General features: G+C 43.5%; 1 protein-coding gene across 1 annotated transcript in view; it reads left to right on the top strand.

Moving 5' to 3' along the window:
* LPP (LIM domain containing preferred translocation partner in lipoma) overlaps positions 1-18,357 on the top strand; it is a 750,332-nt gene that overhangs the window by 64,934 nt on the left and 667,041 nt on the right. Inside the window, exon 2 of the mRNA XM_042233292.2 lies at positions 1,529-12,571. The gene's annotated coding sequence lies outside the window, so the exon portion shown is untranslated. The remainder of the gene's footprint in view (positions 1-1,528; positions 12,572-18,357) is intronic.

Raw genomic sequence — 18,357 nt, 5'->3', positions numbered from 1 at the left:
TGAGATTGCACTGTCCCCAGGACCAGTGTTGGCCTCCTTGTGCTCCATCCCTCAGGGGCTTTGACAATTCGAGTGCCCACGAAGACCACTAGGAAATGCATTGCTTTGCTGGACTTACCTTGATGATACTCCATTTTCTCAACTTAGTTTTGTTTTTTTTTTTTTTTGCTATCGGGCTGTATGCAAGAGCTTTAAACAGGTGTTCTGAGGTCTGGGTGTGTAAGTCCTGGTTATCCTTCAAAGCTGATTGTGTGCCCGAGGGCAGGTCTCTCTGGCCAGCGAATGTCAGTCATTTCTTCTGTTAAAGTGTCAGTCCAGGGGAGCAGGCCCCAAAGTGGAGCCTTGGGCTGCCTACCTTTCACTGTGCTTTTGGGTGGCCACCTCCCCGCTCTGGTCCCCAGTTTCTCCTCCTGTCAGTTGGAAGGGTTGAAGTGGGTCGTTTTTAAGGTCCCTCTCAACTTTGAGCTTGTATAGGTATTTGAAGATTGAATGAGATCATATTCACAAAGCGACTGTGTGATTGGCTCAATAATGTTTACAATGAGAACGGTGAAAATGGGAGTAGTCCTTTTTCTGGTGTGTAGCTTTCCCCTGAATCTACATTTCATAACAATCTGCTACCCTAGAACACTTGTCTGTGGGAATATATATTGCAGGATTCTTGACAAAATAGGACTAGTTCTTAATGAAATAAAGTCATGAGGACTTACCAGGAAGCATCAAGATTGTCCAGCCCTCTACTGCCCATTGACTGTCATTTTTTAGGCAATGAAACTAAGGTTCACAGCAGCCACTGGGTCCCATAGTTAGAAATTTGCCTCCAAACTCATTTTTTCTCTTTTTATTTATTGTAGTTCAGATTTTGCTGTTAAGTTTTTCTTGCCTAAAATGTATCTAATTGATCTATCTCTTTCATTTTTGATATTATGATGAAGCTATTCCCCCACTTCCCCCCAAAGCTGAGGTATGAACATTGGGGTACCAGCATTCTCTTTCTTCATCATTCTGAGACATATTAGTGAAACAGAAGTGCCAGGAGCTGACTGGTGGCTTAGGAGGTACAGAGATCAGCCACTAAATTTGTGGGTTTCAAGCCTGGTGTCATTTCCAGTATGATTTACCCAGCAAGCTCATAAGCTTGGGGAAGTTCTACAGCTAGTAAGATCCTCAGTTCAGTTCAGTTCAGTCTCTCAGTCGTGTCCGACTCTTTGCGACCCCATTAATTGCAGAATGCCAGGGCTCCCTGTCCATCACCAACTCCCGGAGCTCACTCAAACTCATGTCCATCGAGTCGGTGATACCATCCAGCCATCTCATCCTCTGTCGTCCCCTTCTCCTCCTGCCCCCAATCCCTCCCAGCATCAGAGTCTTTTCCAATGAGTCAACTCTTCGCATGAGGTGGCCAAAGTACTGGAGTTTCAGCTTTAGCATCATTCCTTCCAAAGAAATCCCAGGGCTGATCTCCTTCAGAATGGACTGGCTGGAGATCCTAGGGATTCATAATTAACCTCCTTGTCCATTTCTACAGGTGAGATCATTGCGGAAACAGAGCGGAGGACCGAATCCAGTCACCTGATTCCAGTTCAGTGCTTTTGCCATTGTTCTACAGGGCATTCATCGGAGGGAAGATATTTTTCCTCAGCTGGTGAGTTCTGTGCAAAAGAGAACTTTTTCCTTTTATAATCAATATGCATATTTTAATGAAATTTAAAAATCAGTTTCCATTTAAATCATGGGCACTGGTAACTAGGGTGGAAGAACTAAGAAGAACAAAAATATTCTTCTTTCTTTTCTTGAGTGGATTTTATTGATGATGGACAATGAATGTCAAGATATAATAATGCTAATAAAATGGATGGCGAAGCTAAGGCAGAACTCAGCCTTTGGAAGGTGGCAGGAAGAGAAACTGGAAGGAAATTTGGAGTAATTATAATTTTAGGTTGCCAATAACTGCACTGCTTCCTTCTTTCTCCTTTGGTGTGGAGGGGAGCATTCTTGAAATTGAACCACGAGAAAGAGTCAGTGAACAGTGTTATGGGTGTTTGTGAGGAAAGGAAGTAGTAGTTTTAAGTGGCTGTTGCTCACCCCTGTGCAGGGGGCTTCTTCTGTGATCTTGTATTTTCACATGAACCCTTTGTGGTGGGAAAGGCTAAATTTCCTTAGACAAGGGTGTGTACCTGTCCTAAAGGGCCTGCAGCATCTCCACGGGGATCTGAGTTTTAATCCTCAGATTAAACGGGAATGGTGAGCAGGTAAGGTAAACGTTCCCTTGTGTTTTGGAATTCCTCTGTGTTTATAGCAGGTAGAACATATTCTAGAGAAGAATCGATGATGTGGGATATCCTGAGCTGTAGAAGAATCTGAGGAAAACAGCTGAGGGATTGTGGGCAAGACTTCTATTTAGAATTCTAAATCTGTACTCTCATTCCCAGGGCCAGTCCCTAAACCTCTGGCTTTTTACTGAATAAATAGTATGTCTTGCCATGTTTATGGCTTAGTTTTTCAAAAGGGAGAGGATTCTACTGTGATCAGTAAAACCTAACTCCATTTAAAAGTGAGGCTGAGTTTATAGTTATGTTTGGTCCCTCTTTCTTTTCTTAATCAATGTATCTTAAAAGAACACCCGGCTGGCTTTCTTTGCGCCTATGGATCTACATAAGATGAAAGGCTGGAAACCACTGCTTGGACTCTTCAACATGTCTGTAACATTTCAAACATGGTCTGGAATGTTTCTCCCCAAGCAGACACTCTGAGCATCAGATGTAAATCTTTGTTCTCTGCTCCAGTGCCTGAGTTTTTCCTGTGCTTCAAATTCAGTTGTGATGAATATGAAGCCTTGTACTTGGGTTCAAACAAAAGTTCTAGTGTGTCATGGCAGAATGGGAGAGAGTGCATTACCAGGAGCGAGTTGGAAGAAACTCAGGAGGGTCTGTTGTCCATAAGCTAATTATGAGCCAACAGTGGTTTTGTTGCCCACAACACTGATGCAGCCTCAGACGGTGGTACAGAGAAGGCAGTTGGGTGGCTGACTGGCGGAATCCGGCGAGTCCCGAGGTCGGGTGGCCCTCAGGCTCAGTGTGACAGGCCCGGGCTCTGCTTCTCTGACATGCTCCTTGCTCTGCCGTCTTGTGTGTGCGTCAGCTTCATCCACAGGCTGTTTCCCCTCACGGTTGGGAACTGGCTGCCCGCTGTCACCTGGAAACTCATGGCAGCTAAATGGTGGAGAAGAGGTGGTTCCTCGAGAGAATATCTGGGTGCTGTTAGGATGCAGAGAGAGGACCAGCATTTGCAGGTGGCCACGGACCTTATTTTACCCTCCTGTCAGAACTCTCCTAGGCTGGTGGACTTTAGTCCTTGCCTCCTCCTCTGAAACGGACACTGGCCAGCTGGCCTCTTCACACTGTGGTGCTGAGAGGACTGGAAATGATGTCCCACTGTTACTGGAATGGATCCAGAAAAAGCAGGATGCAGAGCACACATAACAGTGGCCTCTAAGAATATAAAACGTGGTCAGAAGAGGCGCAGTATCTCCTGCGCATGCGTGTAGCCCAGAGGCTAGTGGGATCTCTGGCATCTGGTAGGTGCACGGTGCATTTTCACGGATAGAAAGACTAAATCTAAAGGTAGTGACTGTCCCTTTTCCCGAGGGTGTTCAGGCACCGGCTAGTTCTCTGTTGGAAAGCTTCAGGAATTCTAGCACAGATGCGGCTGAACTGCATGGTTTTATGAGAATGAAACAAATGACTGGACAGAAATAGGCTTTTGGGACTGGTATGGCTTAAGAAATCTGTGAATACAGTGAGTATGGTGGGGTGGGATAGCAGACGGCCTGTCAGTTATTAGATGTGCAAACCTAGAAAACAATATCCCTCCACCTTCATTTCCCTGATTGGAGAATTAGAAATAATAATAATCATTTCCTGCTCACCTCTCATGTTTGTTTAGAGCATGTTTGTTGATAGATGCCAATCTGTTTGGGAAACTGTAAAGTGTGAGCCTTACATGATGGGTCATTACAGTTGCTTTCTTCTTTTGCTTAAATACAAGGAGTATAAAGCAAAATAAGATAGTGACTATAAAGAAAATTACTGATCTTAAATAGAAAGAAACATAACACAATGTAATGTGCAGGCCCCTGTACTCTTCCTGGTCCATCATATATACGCACAATGTGTGCCCTTCCTTCCCGCTCTGCACCCCCAGCATCCCCAGGACTGGATGGGCAGTAATTTATCCCCAATCTTAGAAAGCAGCTAGATCTGGGACTTGGCTCATTGATGATGGTTGAAGTTGAGATGAAGTCGTACGTCATGATTACTTTTTGTATTTGTTTTTGCTCTAGGCAGTGGGAGATGCAAGGAGGTAGATTTGAAGACCGAGGAAGTCTCAGTGCTTTGAGACATCCCCTAGAAGCTATAGTCTGCCCGTTTGGGACTTGCTTTGTTTGATTAGATAATCACACCTTCTGCTCTAGGCGTGACTTACCCAGTGGGAGTCAGGAAGGAAATTATTTCCCTCTGTTGATACTAGCATACAGTTGATGATGGTAGCTAAGGGCTCTCAGTTTTAATATTTCCTCTTTGGTCCTCAGGAGAATCAGGTATTAGTCTCTGCCGGAAGCAAAGGATTGGTCACTTCCGTCAGAGGTGAAGGTCTTGGCTCCCTCCAGTCGGTTGGTGAAGTAGTTTCCGGCATATGTGAACATCTGCGTAGCCAACTTTCATGTTACTGCTTCAAAAGTTACAAAAGGATTTGTTGAGTCTGAGCAGGGACTTGCCCAGCCTCCTGAGGTTCTGTGATTCTGTAACTCAGGAATGTGTTGTCAGAGGTATTTGCTATCTGTGAAAGTAGAAGGTGGAAGCTTTCTCTCTCTCTGTCTTGCTTCCTTCCTCCTAATTCCACATTCTTCCATTTCCTGACCTCAGCCCAGTGGATACACTTTTACTCTTTCTTGGGCAGAGCCCTAGTATGTCAGGGGTTCTCATGTTCTCTCTCAGTGGGCTACTGTGTTGTAGAAGGGGTCTGATGGCCAATGGATGGAGGGCCCCATGAGTCCTGGGTAGACTGCTGCCAAATATTTACTCCTGGTTCACAGAGCATGTGTTTGCTCTATACCCTGATCCCAGTGCTTGTCTGGAAATCAGTGAAACTCAGAGTCTTTAGGACATCACAGTAAATTAGTTGTAGTCCTAACCTTGAGAAGCTCATAATCTAGCTGGAGAGAAAGACCTACATAAAAGTAAAATACACTTTAGAAAAATATTGTTTATAACACACGTTTATTGATCACCAGATATGTTTCCAGTCTCATGTTAGGTGTTTGGGAAATCAAGGTAAATAAGTTAAAGACTCAGCTTTCAAGGGGCTTAGATGAAAGGATTGGGGAATGGAAGGAACTGGGAACGTTGGGGAAGGTTTCCAGAAGGAGGAGATCTGTCTTCAGAACTTCTCCGTGAACCATGCAGATGTCATCTGGGTCACTAGGTCTGGATGGGGTCTGAGGGTGATGTGGCTGATAGCAGATAATGGCTGGGTAGGTGAGGAGTCTGACACCTTCCACAAGTGCTTCAGTCTCTGGTTCATTTTTCACCAGTCTACTGCTGTCAAATGCATCATGTTGGTTTTGAGCTGCACTGATATTATTTCCATGGTCATCTTTGGGTGATCGGAGCATGCCAGGTGTATGTTCCCAAGCTAGCAAGCATCTCTACATTCCAGGGGACAGGGGTGCCTTTCAAGAGTTCCTGATAGCAGATCTCTTCTGCTCTGTTGCCTAGCCTCAAGAAAAATGGTGGCATTGGTAAGAGGTTTCAAAATAATCCACCTCTGGACCTCTCAGATTGGGGTGCTATCTTCCTTATCTATGGCTACTTAACAAATTACCCCAAATTTAGCACTTTCAAACAAGAAACATTGCTTATCTCACAGTTTCTGTGAGTCAGGAATCTGGGAACAGCTTAGATGGGTGCCTTCAGGTCTGCCCTGAGGTTGCAGTCTCATCTCAAGGCTCTGCCTGGAAGGACCCACCACTACACTCAGTCACATCATTGGCAGGATCCAGTTCCCTGTGGATTATTGGCTTGGGAGCCTCAGTTCCTTTCTCTTCCCATGGGCAGTTCCCAACATGGCAACTGTCTTCCTTTAAGGCAGGTGAGCAGGACAGAATCCTTCCGATCTGCCACAGCCTTTTTGTTACCCAGTCCTGGAAGTGACACACCATATCCTCTGCGTCATTCTCCTTATTAGAAGCAAGTCACTACATCCAGCCCGTGGTCAAGAGGAGGGACTGCAAAGGGGTCTGAAGAGCAGGAGGTGCAGCTACAGGGGGTCTCCTGGGGGGCTGCCTGTAACAGACACCCAAGCTTACTGCATGTGCTAAGATACATATACTCAGTGCACCTCTGTAGATCAATTTTATTTGAAGACTTGGAGGAGAACTCCATTTAAAATCTGAATATAAGCATTGATATGTAATTGCACAGAGCGCAAAACTGGCATGAGTTGTCAGAGGAAGAACACAAGTTTTTAATTAATGCCCTGCTCCTATACCTCTGCATCTTTGCCTGCTTTAGCCGTTGGTGCTACTTTGGTGGAAATGTTTGCAAGTTCTTGATTAAGCTCTTTGCTGTGCAGATGAGATGCCAAGACCCAGAGACAGGACGTCCCTTCCAAGGAGCCAGGGCTAGCCATGGAAGGGACATCTAAGGCACCTCTGACTCTGGCCCAGTATGTCCCCTCCACCTCTCCACACAGTCTCCGCTCCAAATCAGTCCATACAATGTTTAGGTGTGCTTTCTCTGCTTTTTGCACCCTCTGTCCTGTTCCAGAAAGAAATTGGGGAAAATAGGTCAAAATTTGGAGGCTTGTTGTCTGTTTAGGTAAATTTCAGGGTCTGCATCTCCTGCTGAGTCACGCCATGTCCTGAAAAGTTGCATAAATCAGTATTACTTGGGTCAGACAGTATGTCTCTGCAGTTATGAATAACATTTGTATTAAGAACAGTGAACCGATACACAGCATTGCTGTGAGACTGACAGGATCAGACAGAAAACCTCAGCCAATACTTTCTGTCTGGCAGAAAACCCTTTTCCAGAGCATCTGTCTCCTCCCCTCACCAAAATAGTCTTTTTTATAAAACCAAGCTCAGCAGTAAATTTCATAGAAGTTGACAGGTTCCCATAGAGCCCACCTTAGCGTTCCTAAAAAATTAATAGAAATGTTGGTCAAGCTCATTAGTAGCCCTGCAGCCAAAATATGGAAGGCCATCTGTAGTCATTGAGACTGTCACTGGCCAGAGTGTCAGTACTTTTCCCCACTCCATGATCCCTTTTGGCTTTCAATATTTTTTTTAATACTTTTGGTACTTTCAAAGTGTTTCTTATCAATTGTTTAATTTTCATTGCAAGTCCATAATAGGAAATAGTTTCAGTTCAGTTCAGTCGCTCAGTCGTGTCTGACTGTTTGCGACCCCATGAATTGCAGCAGGCCAGGCCTCCCTGTCCATCACCAACTCCCGGAATTCACCCAGACTCACGTCCATCGAGTCCATGATCCCATCCAGCCATCTCATCCTCTGTCGTCCCCTTCTCCTCCTGCCCCAAATCCCTCCCAGCATCAGGGTCTTTTCCGATGAGTCAACTCTTTGCATGAGGTGGCTAAAGTATTGGAGTTTCAGCTTTAGCATCAGTTCTTCCAGTGAACACCCAGGACTGATCTCCTTTAGGATGGACTGGTTGGACCTCCTTGCAGTCCAAGGGACGCTCAAGAGTCTTCTGCAACACCATAGTTCAAAAGCATTTACAGTGGGACAATTAGGTAAAGTGGAATTTGGAGTCAGGAGACTCTTGTGTATTAGTTGCATAATCTTACTTACATCATTCAATCGTTTTCAAACTGCTTTCCATATCTGAAAATGATAGTACTAGTAGCACCTACGTTTTAGATTTGCCTGGGCTCACAAAGCAGCATGTGTGTTTAAAGTGCCAACTGTGTATGATATTTAGTGCATAGTTGGTGCCCATTAAATGTTCCTTTCCAATCCTCTTAATAGTGTGTGACTGCTAGAAGCCGCTCCAGTTCTTTTCTCTCTCAGGCCGTCGTCTCAGTGTCCTTACTTTGTCTTGTCCTCTTGGCTTGGGTCAGACCTGTGGCATTTGCATATGTCACCCCAGCTTCCATCTTTTTCTGAATAACTAAAAGCTTTAACATTTATAATTTTGCTCAATGGCTCCCAAGACATAAATACAGACATCATAATATGTTCCATGTTTTCTGGTCTTTGGAAATATAGTCGTTTTGGGAACAAGCTATTTGTACATTGTGTTTCATGAGGATGGTCTATTGAGAAGTCAGTGTTGGTTTTCATGAAAAGATTGTTCAGTCCAGAGAATGCATCAGCCACCTCTTCCTTTGTAAATGGAAGCTTCTCTGGGACCTGCCCAGGGCTGACCCTCTCTAGTTCCTCTTTGGACTTCTTTAGGATGACATCACCTCCCCCTGCTTCAATGGCAACTGGCTTGAGTTATATCAGTTATTAAAAATGATCTAATATTTTCCTTTTAAATCTAGGGCCCTGGCTCATTCTATGATTAAGCTGGTGATTTATTCATAATACGGTATGAGACGGCTGCAGCCACTCTATGATGTAATCTAAGAATGACATGAAAACAAAATAGGCTTTTACATAATGAAAGTGTTCCTGTAATACAGTTTAGGGCAAAGCTTTTTTTTTTTCCCATTGAGAATGAAGATGGATTCTTTTACTTTTCCTCTAATTCTTTCTTTGTTTTTCTATTTGTAAGTCTTAAGGCCTTTAAGTCAATTAAAAAAAAAAATCAGCATTGAAAACTCCACAAAGACTCTGGTTGACTCTTCTAATCTTGTCTTGTCTTCATCTTTGTTCTCCTCCCCTACTGCTCTTCGTGGCCTCTGTTTTGGCTCCCACTCTCTCAGAAGCCCATAGCCGCCTCTCATCACACCATGGTCCTCCCCATTCCTTTGCTTATGCTGTGCTTGCTACAAGAAATGCTTTTCCAATCCTGAATTTTTTTTGGCTAAAGGCAAATAGAGCTTACTGGTTCTTACAGGTCTGCTCAAATGCCCCTCTTCTTTCAAGCCTTCTCTGAACCTTCTGCCTCCTATTGGGAAATCCTTTCTTTATCTGTATTAATACAACAGCAAGCTCCCCATCCCCACTCCAAGGAGCACTGATAGAGTATCAGAGTTTGAGGAGGACAAAGGACTCGGGAATCTGGGGATGGGACCTTTGCAGTTCTGGTTCTTTTCCTGAGCCTGATACACAGGGAGGTCCTAGCCCATCTTTGAGCTCCAGTTTTCATCATCTGAAGAATGAGTAGCTTGGATTTTATGTGGCCGCATGGTGAATTTGTAGTGGCTATTTGAGGTGCTATGTGGAGAAGGATTCTGAAGTTGTATCTGACCATGATCATTTAGCAGTGTCTGCCATGACTGAGGATGGGGAAGGGCACGGCGAGGTGCACAAGAGATCGCTGGGTGATTTTTGGACTGGATGATTTAGAGCTCTCTTTTTCCTTTACCTTCTGAGATGCTTTGATTTGTTGACTTTAAGTGTCTCACCAAGGTCACACAAGCAATCCAGTTCTCAGGTGTAGAGATGGCTAAAAACTACATTCTAATGCAGGCTGGTCAGCTGGGACCAACAAGACTAGGGGGCCATGGTTTACCAGAGGTACAAGACTCCCCAGATTCTGAATGCCCTTGGGGTGGAGTGAGGTCAGATGCTTCAGCTTTCTAATTTATGTTAAAGATAGCATTTCAAGGTCAAGGTGGGAAAGTTAGGGTACTCTGCCAGGGTCTTCCTGGGTCAGGGCTCACAGAGTTACTTACCCATGTTCTTTTGGATCCCCTGTGCCCCTCTCCCCAACCCCAGACAAAATGCTCAGCTCTCCAAAGAATGCTAAATTGCTTGAGCAGTAGGTCAGCTCCAAAAAAAGAGAAAGAAAAAGAAAAAAAAAAGTCCTGGAACAGTGAGAGATGGAGGGAAGGGAAGGGTGCAGTTTCAGATGGCTGATGGCACCAGAAATCAGAGCCTTTGAGGGATGAAACAAAGAACAGGAGATGGTTAGTGTGGAGAAGAGAGAAAGGGGTGGAGAAGGACGGAGCAGAGGGGACTCTGCCTCAGAAGGGAATACAAACTCCCTCTTTGTGACCCCAGAAGGAGTTCTGGGAGCATTGGGTGGAAGTAACACAAAGACAGTGTAAGTGAGTGTGTTTTAGTATTAACAGCAGACTGCAGTGGCATGGGCCATTTCTGGGGTTACGGGTTCCCTATCTCTGAGGGTATTTAGATAGAAGCTGATACCAGTGGGTCCTCTCAGGGAAGTAAGATGTTAGACTGGATACCCTTTAAGGTCATCCTGGAATTTTCTGAAGAGATGTTTTGTGTGCATTTGTGTGCAAATTAAATAATTTCCATTTTAAAGTGAAGACTTTATGGAGGAAAGTGATTCTTCTTTTCTCCATGGTCTTGGCACACAGAAATGCTGACTTATCTTGGGCAATCTTTTATTTCACTTAGCATTATTGATGAAGGAAAGGAGGCTAACTGAAGATGTCTTAGTACTTGTTTGTGCTGAATGTATTTTTGAGGATGATTTCTGTGCTTCCTTTTAAGCTACTTCCAGAGAATTCAGCTCTGTTGGTCTCCTTCAGTCTGTTCCCCGCCCACTCCCCGCTCCAGTGTCAAGAGCTTGCTTTTTCTGTGTTATCTGAGTGCTTTGTTTATACCTTCAGTGGAGCATTCATGTCACTTTGCTCTGCTGTATAAACAAATTTCCAGTCTTCCTTCTCCGCTAGGTTGTAGAAGCCTCCTAAGAGCATAGATCTTGTCTTTTTCCATAACAGCACTCATGGTGCCCAGAGTAGTGATTTGCAGATTACTGTGATGACTCATTACCATAACAACTGGGTGTTTAGCACCTACTATGCGCTAGACTGTTCCAGGTGCAGGGAATAGAACCGTGAACCAAATCAGACAAACCTGTTTGAATGGAACCAGACAACCATCAATGAGTAAATAGATAATATTTAGGTTGTGATCTGTTTTCAGAAGGAAAATAAGGCAGCTTAAGGGCACAGAGGGTGGCCATGACACAGATTTAAATCCATTGATCTAAGAAGGTCTTGCTGATACGAGTGCACAGGAGCAAGGCCTGAAGGCTATGAGTTAGTAAGCTGGAGACCAGAGGGGGAAGAGTGTTTCAAGCCTAAAGAAAGCAGTTGCCAAGGCCCTGAGGCTGACAAGTGAGGCCAGTGTGACTGGAGTAGAATGATCCAGGTGAAGAGTACAGGAGAGGGGGTCACCCATTCTCATAAAGATAGATGCAACAACAAATATTTATTAGGAACATATCGAAGATGCTCAGAAAAAAAGATTGCCTTTGTGGTTTAAAGAATCCGCAGAAATCTAAGCAAAGGATGGCAAAACTTATTTCTGGTTTTCAGCTGTAAGATACAGGGACAGTAACTGGAGAACTGGGACCCTATGGGGCGGGGGTAGGAGGGCCAGCTCAGAATAGGTCCATTTGCGGAGGGCACAGTTTCCCTCCTGTCGCTCTCCATGGTGGAGGACCTGCCTTTCCGAGTCTGCTCCTGCATCAGGCGCACCTGCAGGGAGGCTGGGGCCCCGGGTGCAGATGGGCAATTGCATGCCTAATCACCCATTCAGGCACCCACTTATTTGTTTTCCACATGCAAATATGGGTTTTCTGCAGATGGATTTAATATATTTGTTGCTTCCCCATTTTATTTAAAACAAAACAAACGACCAACCATGTCAGTTGAGGGCAACAAATAGAAACATGAGTATTATACGGTCTTTGCTATTCGTGCTGATTACATGGCTGAGAGGAATCCTAGGCAAATCAGTCTTTTCTGTGTTCGATTTTATTTTTACTTTATAGTGCCCCTGCTTACTCTCATTATTGTTTAATTTTTTTTTAGAAGAGAGATGTGGTATTATTTATCCTAAATTATTTTTTCAATTTTTCGGGCTCCATATCATTTCTGTGTGATTTCTACTTTCACCTTTTTGGTTTCTGAACTTCTGACCCATTGATAAAAAAAATAAAAAAGGCATCATGGAGACTCCAAAGGCCATTGGCAGGTGGTGCCTGCAACTTCTTTAGCTTGGAAATAAACAAACAAACACAAATTAGAAGTATTTGCTCCTATTGATGCGCTATTATTACTTACTGTGCAAGATCATGCAAAGAGTTATCTCCATTTACCTGGGAGCCCCAGGTCTACACCAGTACCAGAGACAAGGCTTTGGAGGGCGTTTGCTTTGATGGCTAATGAAATTTCATAGCTCTAGGGAAGGATGTCAGAATTGATAGAGACTTTGGCATTCCTTTTATTCCAAATGCCTCACTTTACAGATAGAGAAACTGAGGCCCAGAGAGGTAGAATGACTTGTTTAAGGTGTCAGAGAGTAAAGGGTAGAGATCGGACTGGAGTCCCGGCAGGTGGCTGCCTCTGTGGCCGGGGAACGAAGAGACTGCTGGAGCCCCTCTGAGGATCTCATCTCAAGGTGAGGTCTGTGTGTAAATGGGGTTCTTGCGCCCCATGTTTGTGTCTCTTATAAACTAGCTAAAAAATCCTTTTGGTGTCAGATCTTAAGCAGAGAAACAGTGATGGGGATTGTGGAGGAACTGCTTGTAGCTTGCCTAAATAACAAGATTGTGGACTGGATAAGAGGGATCCTGGGGTGAGCTTGTGTGTATGTGAGAAAGAGAGAGGAGATGAACAAACTCAGAGGGAGAGGGTAGACACTTGGCAGTAGCAGTGAGGCACAGGATTTGTGAGACAGAGGAAGTCTGAGCTTACTGAATTGAGCTGCTTTATTTTGTAGGAAAAGAGACACTGATATCCAGCGTGACTGAGAGCCTTGGTCCCAATTATCTAACTTGAACTGAGTAGTTAGAGTATCAAACCAGCGATATCCTCTGAGAGACGCTTTTATTGGAAAAAGTACCAGTCACCACTATCAAGTTGTATTTATTGGTTAGCCAGGAGTGCTGCTCATGTGAGAGGAAGCATCTGCCGTCTTGGGGGTTCTTTTCTCAGACATGATTTTGGCAGGAGATGATTGTCAAGGTCTGTGAGAGCTGCATGCTGAGGTCTTCTCTGTTCTTGCTGACATGACAGATACCTAACCAGACATCAGATGAATACTTAACTGACCTCCCCAGTGGCCAGCTTCCAAATGATCCCCTGAAAAACTTAGGTTTGGAGATGAAGGCTAGTTAAATAACATTAGGTGGATCCTTTATTCTTTTCACTTTAACATTCAAGTTAAATGTTAAGATGCTGGATTACCGGGGATGTATGCAAAGTCCAAGGTGATATTTTTGGAGGTGGCCTAAGAGCAGAAAGGTCCATATGTATGAAAAGGGCAAACTTGTCAGGAACATGCTGAGAGCGAGTCCATGGGTAGTGGCTGCAGGAATGATACATGGTTCTGGGGACAGCCTTGACCCTGAAGGCGTCCAGAAGCCGAGAGTGGTGAGTGAGGGAAGGACTGCTGGTATACGAATGCATTCAGCCTGCTGTGTCTGCTCTGTGCAGGGGCCCTCTCTGCAGCTGTCTGCCCTGAAGTACTTGCTGTCTTATTCCCCTGCTGATACTGCGTGGCTTGATATAAATGCTTCCCACCACGTGCTGGACGATCCCAGACACCGCCCGCAGCCTCTGTGTCCGTGTCAGACACAGCGTGTTGTGGGTTGAAGTGACTCCATCCCTATTCCTGTGTCTTTCTCTCCCCTCCGCACCACTGTGCCCAACCCCCCCTCCCCCTTCAAACAAATCCTAATTGTTTGACAGCTCCTGTATGCTGATTTGTTTGCATTTTGTCACTGATTTGTTTCCTGTTCATGTCTGAAACGAATTCATTTAATGTGAGACCACGTTATAATATACTTGAATTCTCTTTGGCTATATGATTTCTTTTTTCTTTTACTTAAAGAAGGTATTTTTCCTTCTCTCTTTTGGATGTCTAGCTTTCTCATCTACACAGACAATCTATTTTTGAAGACTCTTCAGGGAGTTGCTGACTTTGTTAGAATTACTAGTGTAGAAGGCATTTGGATGACAGAATCCCACAGTTAACTTGCTTTTCTAAAAACAATTTATTTTCCCTTTAGCTTCAAGGAGTAGCAGTGGGGAATGGGGCGTTCTGAAAAGAAGAAAAATGTGCCAAATGAGTCGCAGATTTCCAGTGAGGCACATGGAAAAAGGGTTTTGATTTCAGTGACCTCTCTGCTCGTTGGAAAACTCTGGGCTGGTGGCTTTCATGATTCCCAGGCTGAGCACTCTTGGGTTACACTGAGTGATGCGGGGAAATCTCAGGGTGGAGGATGCTCTCGTTTGGGGCTCAGGGGTGTTATAGAGACATGCTGTCCTTTGGCATTAAGATACATCATTTTTTCCAGTTTGGTCATGTCTAAGGGCTAGTTCCGCTACATCCACATCCCCAACTGCTCGGAGCACAGAAGAAGCGGAGAGCGTTTGGGGAGTCAGCCTTAACGTGGGTTATGTCTGAGCATGGCCACTGGCCAAACTCTGTGATGCTTACTGATTTTGTTCAACCAGCTTCTTGAGTCTAGACACAGGCCTGCATCTTATGTACCCTGCCTACCTGCTTTGGTATTGTCTCTGATTTGTTTTGCATTTGGGTCTATTTGGTGTGTATTTTTAACAGCACACTGAGTAAGAGGATGCGTGAGCTGAGCTCTGACCCCAGCTCTGCCGCAACCACCTGTGGAACTACCCTCAAAATTTTCATTTATTCAAGAAATATTCAAATGAGCACTTTTTACACATCATGTACCTGAGACACAAAAATGTGTAAGACACGGTTCTTACCTTGGCTGCTTACAGTTGGGGCTTGGGGGGCAGGGGTGCGGTAGAGGACCAAGTATATAAATAGCTCACTGAGTGGCTTCTCCTTTCTGGGTCTCCCTTTTACACATGGAAGAGTCAGAGCTGAGCTAGGTGTTGGCCACGTTCCTTCTGAGATTCACCTGTGGTCATTTGTATAGGACTCATCAAACATCCAATAATCACTTATCTAACTAAAAATTGGCAAACGTTTCCCTTTACCCTCCAGTTAATCAGGGGCGGGGTGATGTTGAAAATAAGTGAGGCAATATCTACAAAATGCTTTAATAAGCAAGTTGGAAAAAGACATGCTATAAGTTTGAAGCATTATTATTAACAGAAAAATGAAAACAAGGGCTGATGTTTTCAGAGAGAGAGCAGATGGTTCCTTTGTTTAGAATTTGAGTATAAAGGAGAGAGAAAAAGAGATACTTGCCATATTGTTTCGGCCCTGAATGTGAGTGACTTTAAAATGCCAAAACAATCTGGTGAGGAAAGTCCTATGGATTCAAAATAGCTCCTACACTGATCAAACTATAATTAATTTCACAAAAAGATGACAGTAAGAAAAGTCCTAATAAGAAATGCCACGGTGACAATTGACAGAACCTAACAAAAACTCCCATTTTTGCATCAACTCTAGAAACTTAACTTTTCCTGTGTTCAAGACTTATACCACACAACAGAACAAATTAGTGGGAACTGATTTAAAACTGTGTTTCTTTCAAAAAAGTCATCCCCGCCCCCCAAGTTATTTCAGTTTCCCATGACTCATAAAGGAAATCTTCAGGATTCGCAAGAAATTGGCAGTCCTCTCCCACCTTTGCTGTTGGAGGCTGCTAGAAAAACTGTGCTTTGGGGGCAGTTTAAATCTCAGAGGACATGGGCTGGGATTGCAGAAGGCACGGTTTGGAGAGGCTTTTTGAGAAACTTGTGGACAAAATGTTGTGAAATGGTTTCTTTTTCTCTTCCTTCGTTTCTGAATTTCTTACTATCTGTCTTTGCAATGCACAGTTAATTAATGTATCCTTTTGGTATGATCCTTGCACTCTTGTATCCTGTTACTCTTTTTTTTTTTTTTTTTTTGCTTTACAATATTGTATTGGTTTTGCCATACATCAACATGAATCCGCCACAGGTATACATGTGTTCCCCATCCTGAACCCCCTCCCTCCTCCCTCCTTGTACCATCCCTCTGGGTCATCCCAGTGGACCAGCCCCAAGCATCCAGTGTCAGGCATCAAACCTGGACTGGTGATTTGTTTCATATATGATATTATACATGTTTCAATGCCATTCTCCCAAATCATCCCACCCTCTCCCTCTCCCACAGAGTCCAAAGCCTGTTCTATACATCTGTGTCTCTTTTGTTGTCTCGCATACAGGGTCATCGTTACCATCTTTCTAAATTCCATATATATGCGTTAGTATACTGTATTGGTGTTTTTCTTTCAGGCTTACTTCACTCTGTATAATAGGCTCCAGTTTCATCCACCTCATTAGAACTGATTCAAATGTATTCTTTTTAACGGCTGAGTAATACTCCATTGTGTATATGTACCACAGCTTTCTTATCCGTTCATCTGCTGATGGACATCTAGGTTGCTTCCATGTCCTGGCTATTATAAACAGTGCTGTGATGAACATTGGGATATACGTGTCTCTTTCAATTTTGGTTTCCTCGGTGTGTATGCCCAGCAGTGAGACTGCTGGGTCATAAGGCAGTTCTATTTCCAGTTTTTCAAGGAATCTCCACACTGTTTTCCATAGTGGCTGTACTAGTTTGCATTCCCACCAACAGTGTAAGAGGATTCCCTTTGCTCCACACCCTCTCCAGCAGTTATTGTTGGTAGACTTTTGGATCGCAGCCATTCTGACTGGTGTGAAATGGTACCTCATTGTGGTTTTGATTTGCATTTCTCTGATAATGAGTGATGTTGAGTATCCTTTCATGTGTTTGTTAGCCATCTGTATGTCTTCTTTGGAGAAATGTCTATTTAGTTCTTTGGCCCATTTTTTGATTGGGTCATTTATTTTTTCTGGAATTGAGCTGCAGGAGTTGCTTGTATATTTTTGAGATTAGTTGTTTGTCAGTTGCTTCTTTTGCTATTATTTTCTCCCATTCAGAAGGCTGTCTTTTCACCTTGCTTATAGTTTCCTTTGTTGTGCAGAAGCTTTTGAGTTTAATTAGGTCCCATTTGTTTATTTTTGCTTTTATTTCCAATATTCTGGGAGATGGGTCATAGAGGATCCTGCTGTGATGTATGTCTGAGAGTGTTTTGCCTATGTTCTCCTCTAGGAGTTTTACAGTTTCTGGTCTTACGTTTAGATCTTTAATCCATTTTGAGTTTATTTTTGTGTATGGTGTTAGAAAATGTTCTAGTTTCATTCTTTTACAAGTGGTTGACCAGTTTTCCCAGTACTACTTGTTAAAGAGATTGTCTTTAATCCATTGTATATTATTGCCTCCTTTGTCAAAGATAAGGTGTCCATAGGTGTGTGGATTTATCTCTGGGCTTTCTATTCTGTTCCATTGATCTATATTTCTGTCTTTGTGCTGGTACCATACTGTCTTGATGGCTGTGGCTTTGTAGTAGAGATTGAAGTCAGGCAGGTTGATTCCTCCAGTTCCATTCTTTCTCAAGATTGCTTTGGCTATTCGAGATTTTTGTATTTCCATACAAATTGTGAATTTATTTATTCTAGCTCTGTGAAAAATACTTCCTGTCACTCTTGAGCTGACAAAAAAGTGGGCCACGAGAATGAGGTCTTGGGCTACCAAGCCTTTTACCTCCTCTTAGGACGCAGCCTGTGTGCTAATGCCTCCCATACAACGAAGGTGGCAAAATAAATTTGATAATCAAATAGTAAAGCTTGTTTCCTTCTCCAACCCTTACATTTTTTAATAGGTCAAAACAACTCTGCTTTTGCCTGTGCCCTGCTTAATTTAAAAAAAATCAAATCATGGTAAATATATCAAGCTACCCTTACTGTTTTCCTTTGTCCATGAAATCATAGTGTGTTAGGGAAACAGAAAGATTTCCATTTCTTGACTGTAATTGTAGAAATATATATTCAGAATTTTCCATTTATTGGCCAATACCATAGAATATTTCTCTTTAAAGGAGAAATGACTGAGATACAACTTGCGTGTTGTATCTGCTTCTTAATCGTTTAGTCATCTGAGTAAGATTCTTTATCCCTTGTCATTTCTTGATCTCTAAAATGAGATTCAGAAGATCTCCATGACTTCCCCCCCCCCCCCATTTACGTACAATTCATGGTACCTAAGAGTTTGGGGAACAGATATTTCTAGGCATCTACTCATTTTTCTGACCTTTACGTGGAATGATGACCCATAAACGCATGTAATTATTAGCCTCAGTAACTTATAGGTGCCTCAGAAGCAAACACCCTGCATTTCCTTGCACTAATTTG

The sequence above is a fragment of the Ovis aries genome, chromosome 1 (genome assembly GCF_016772045.2).
Source record: "Ovis aries strain OAR_USU_Benz2616 breed Rambouillet chromosome 1, ARS-UI_Ramb_v3.0, whole genome shotgun sequence".
In the NCBI taxonomy this organism is placed as follows: domain Eukaryota; kingdom Metazoa; phylum Chordata; class Mammalia; order Artiodactyla; family Bovidae; genus Ovis; species Ovis aries.
The sequence above is the reverse complement of the archived record's forward strand: the minus strand, read 5'-3'. Positions and strand labels throughout refer to the sequence as shown.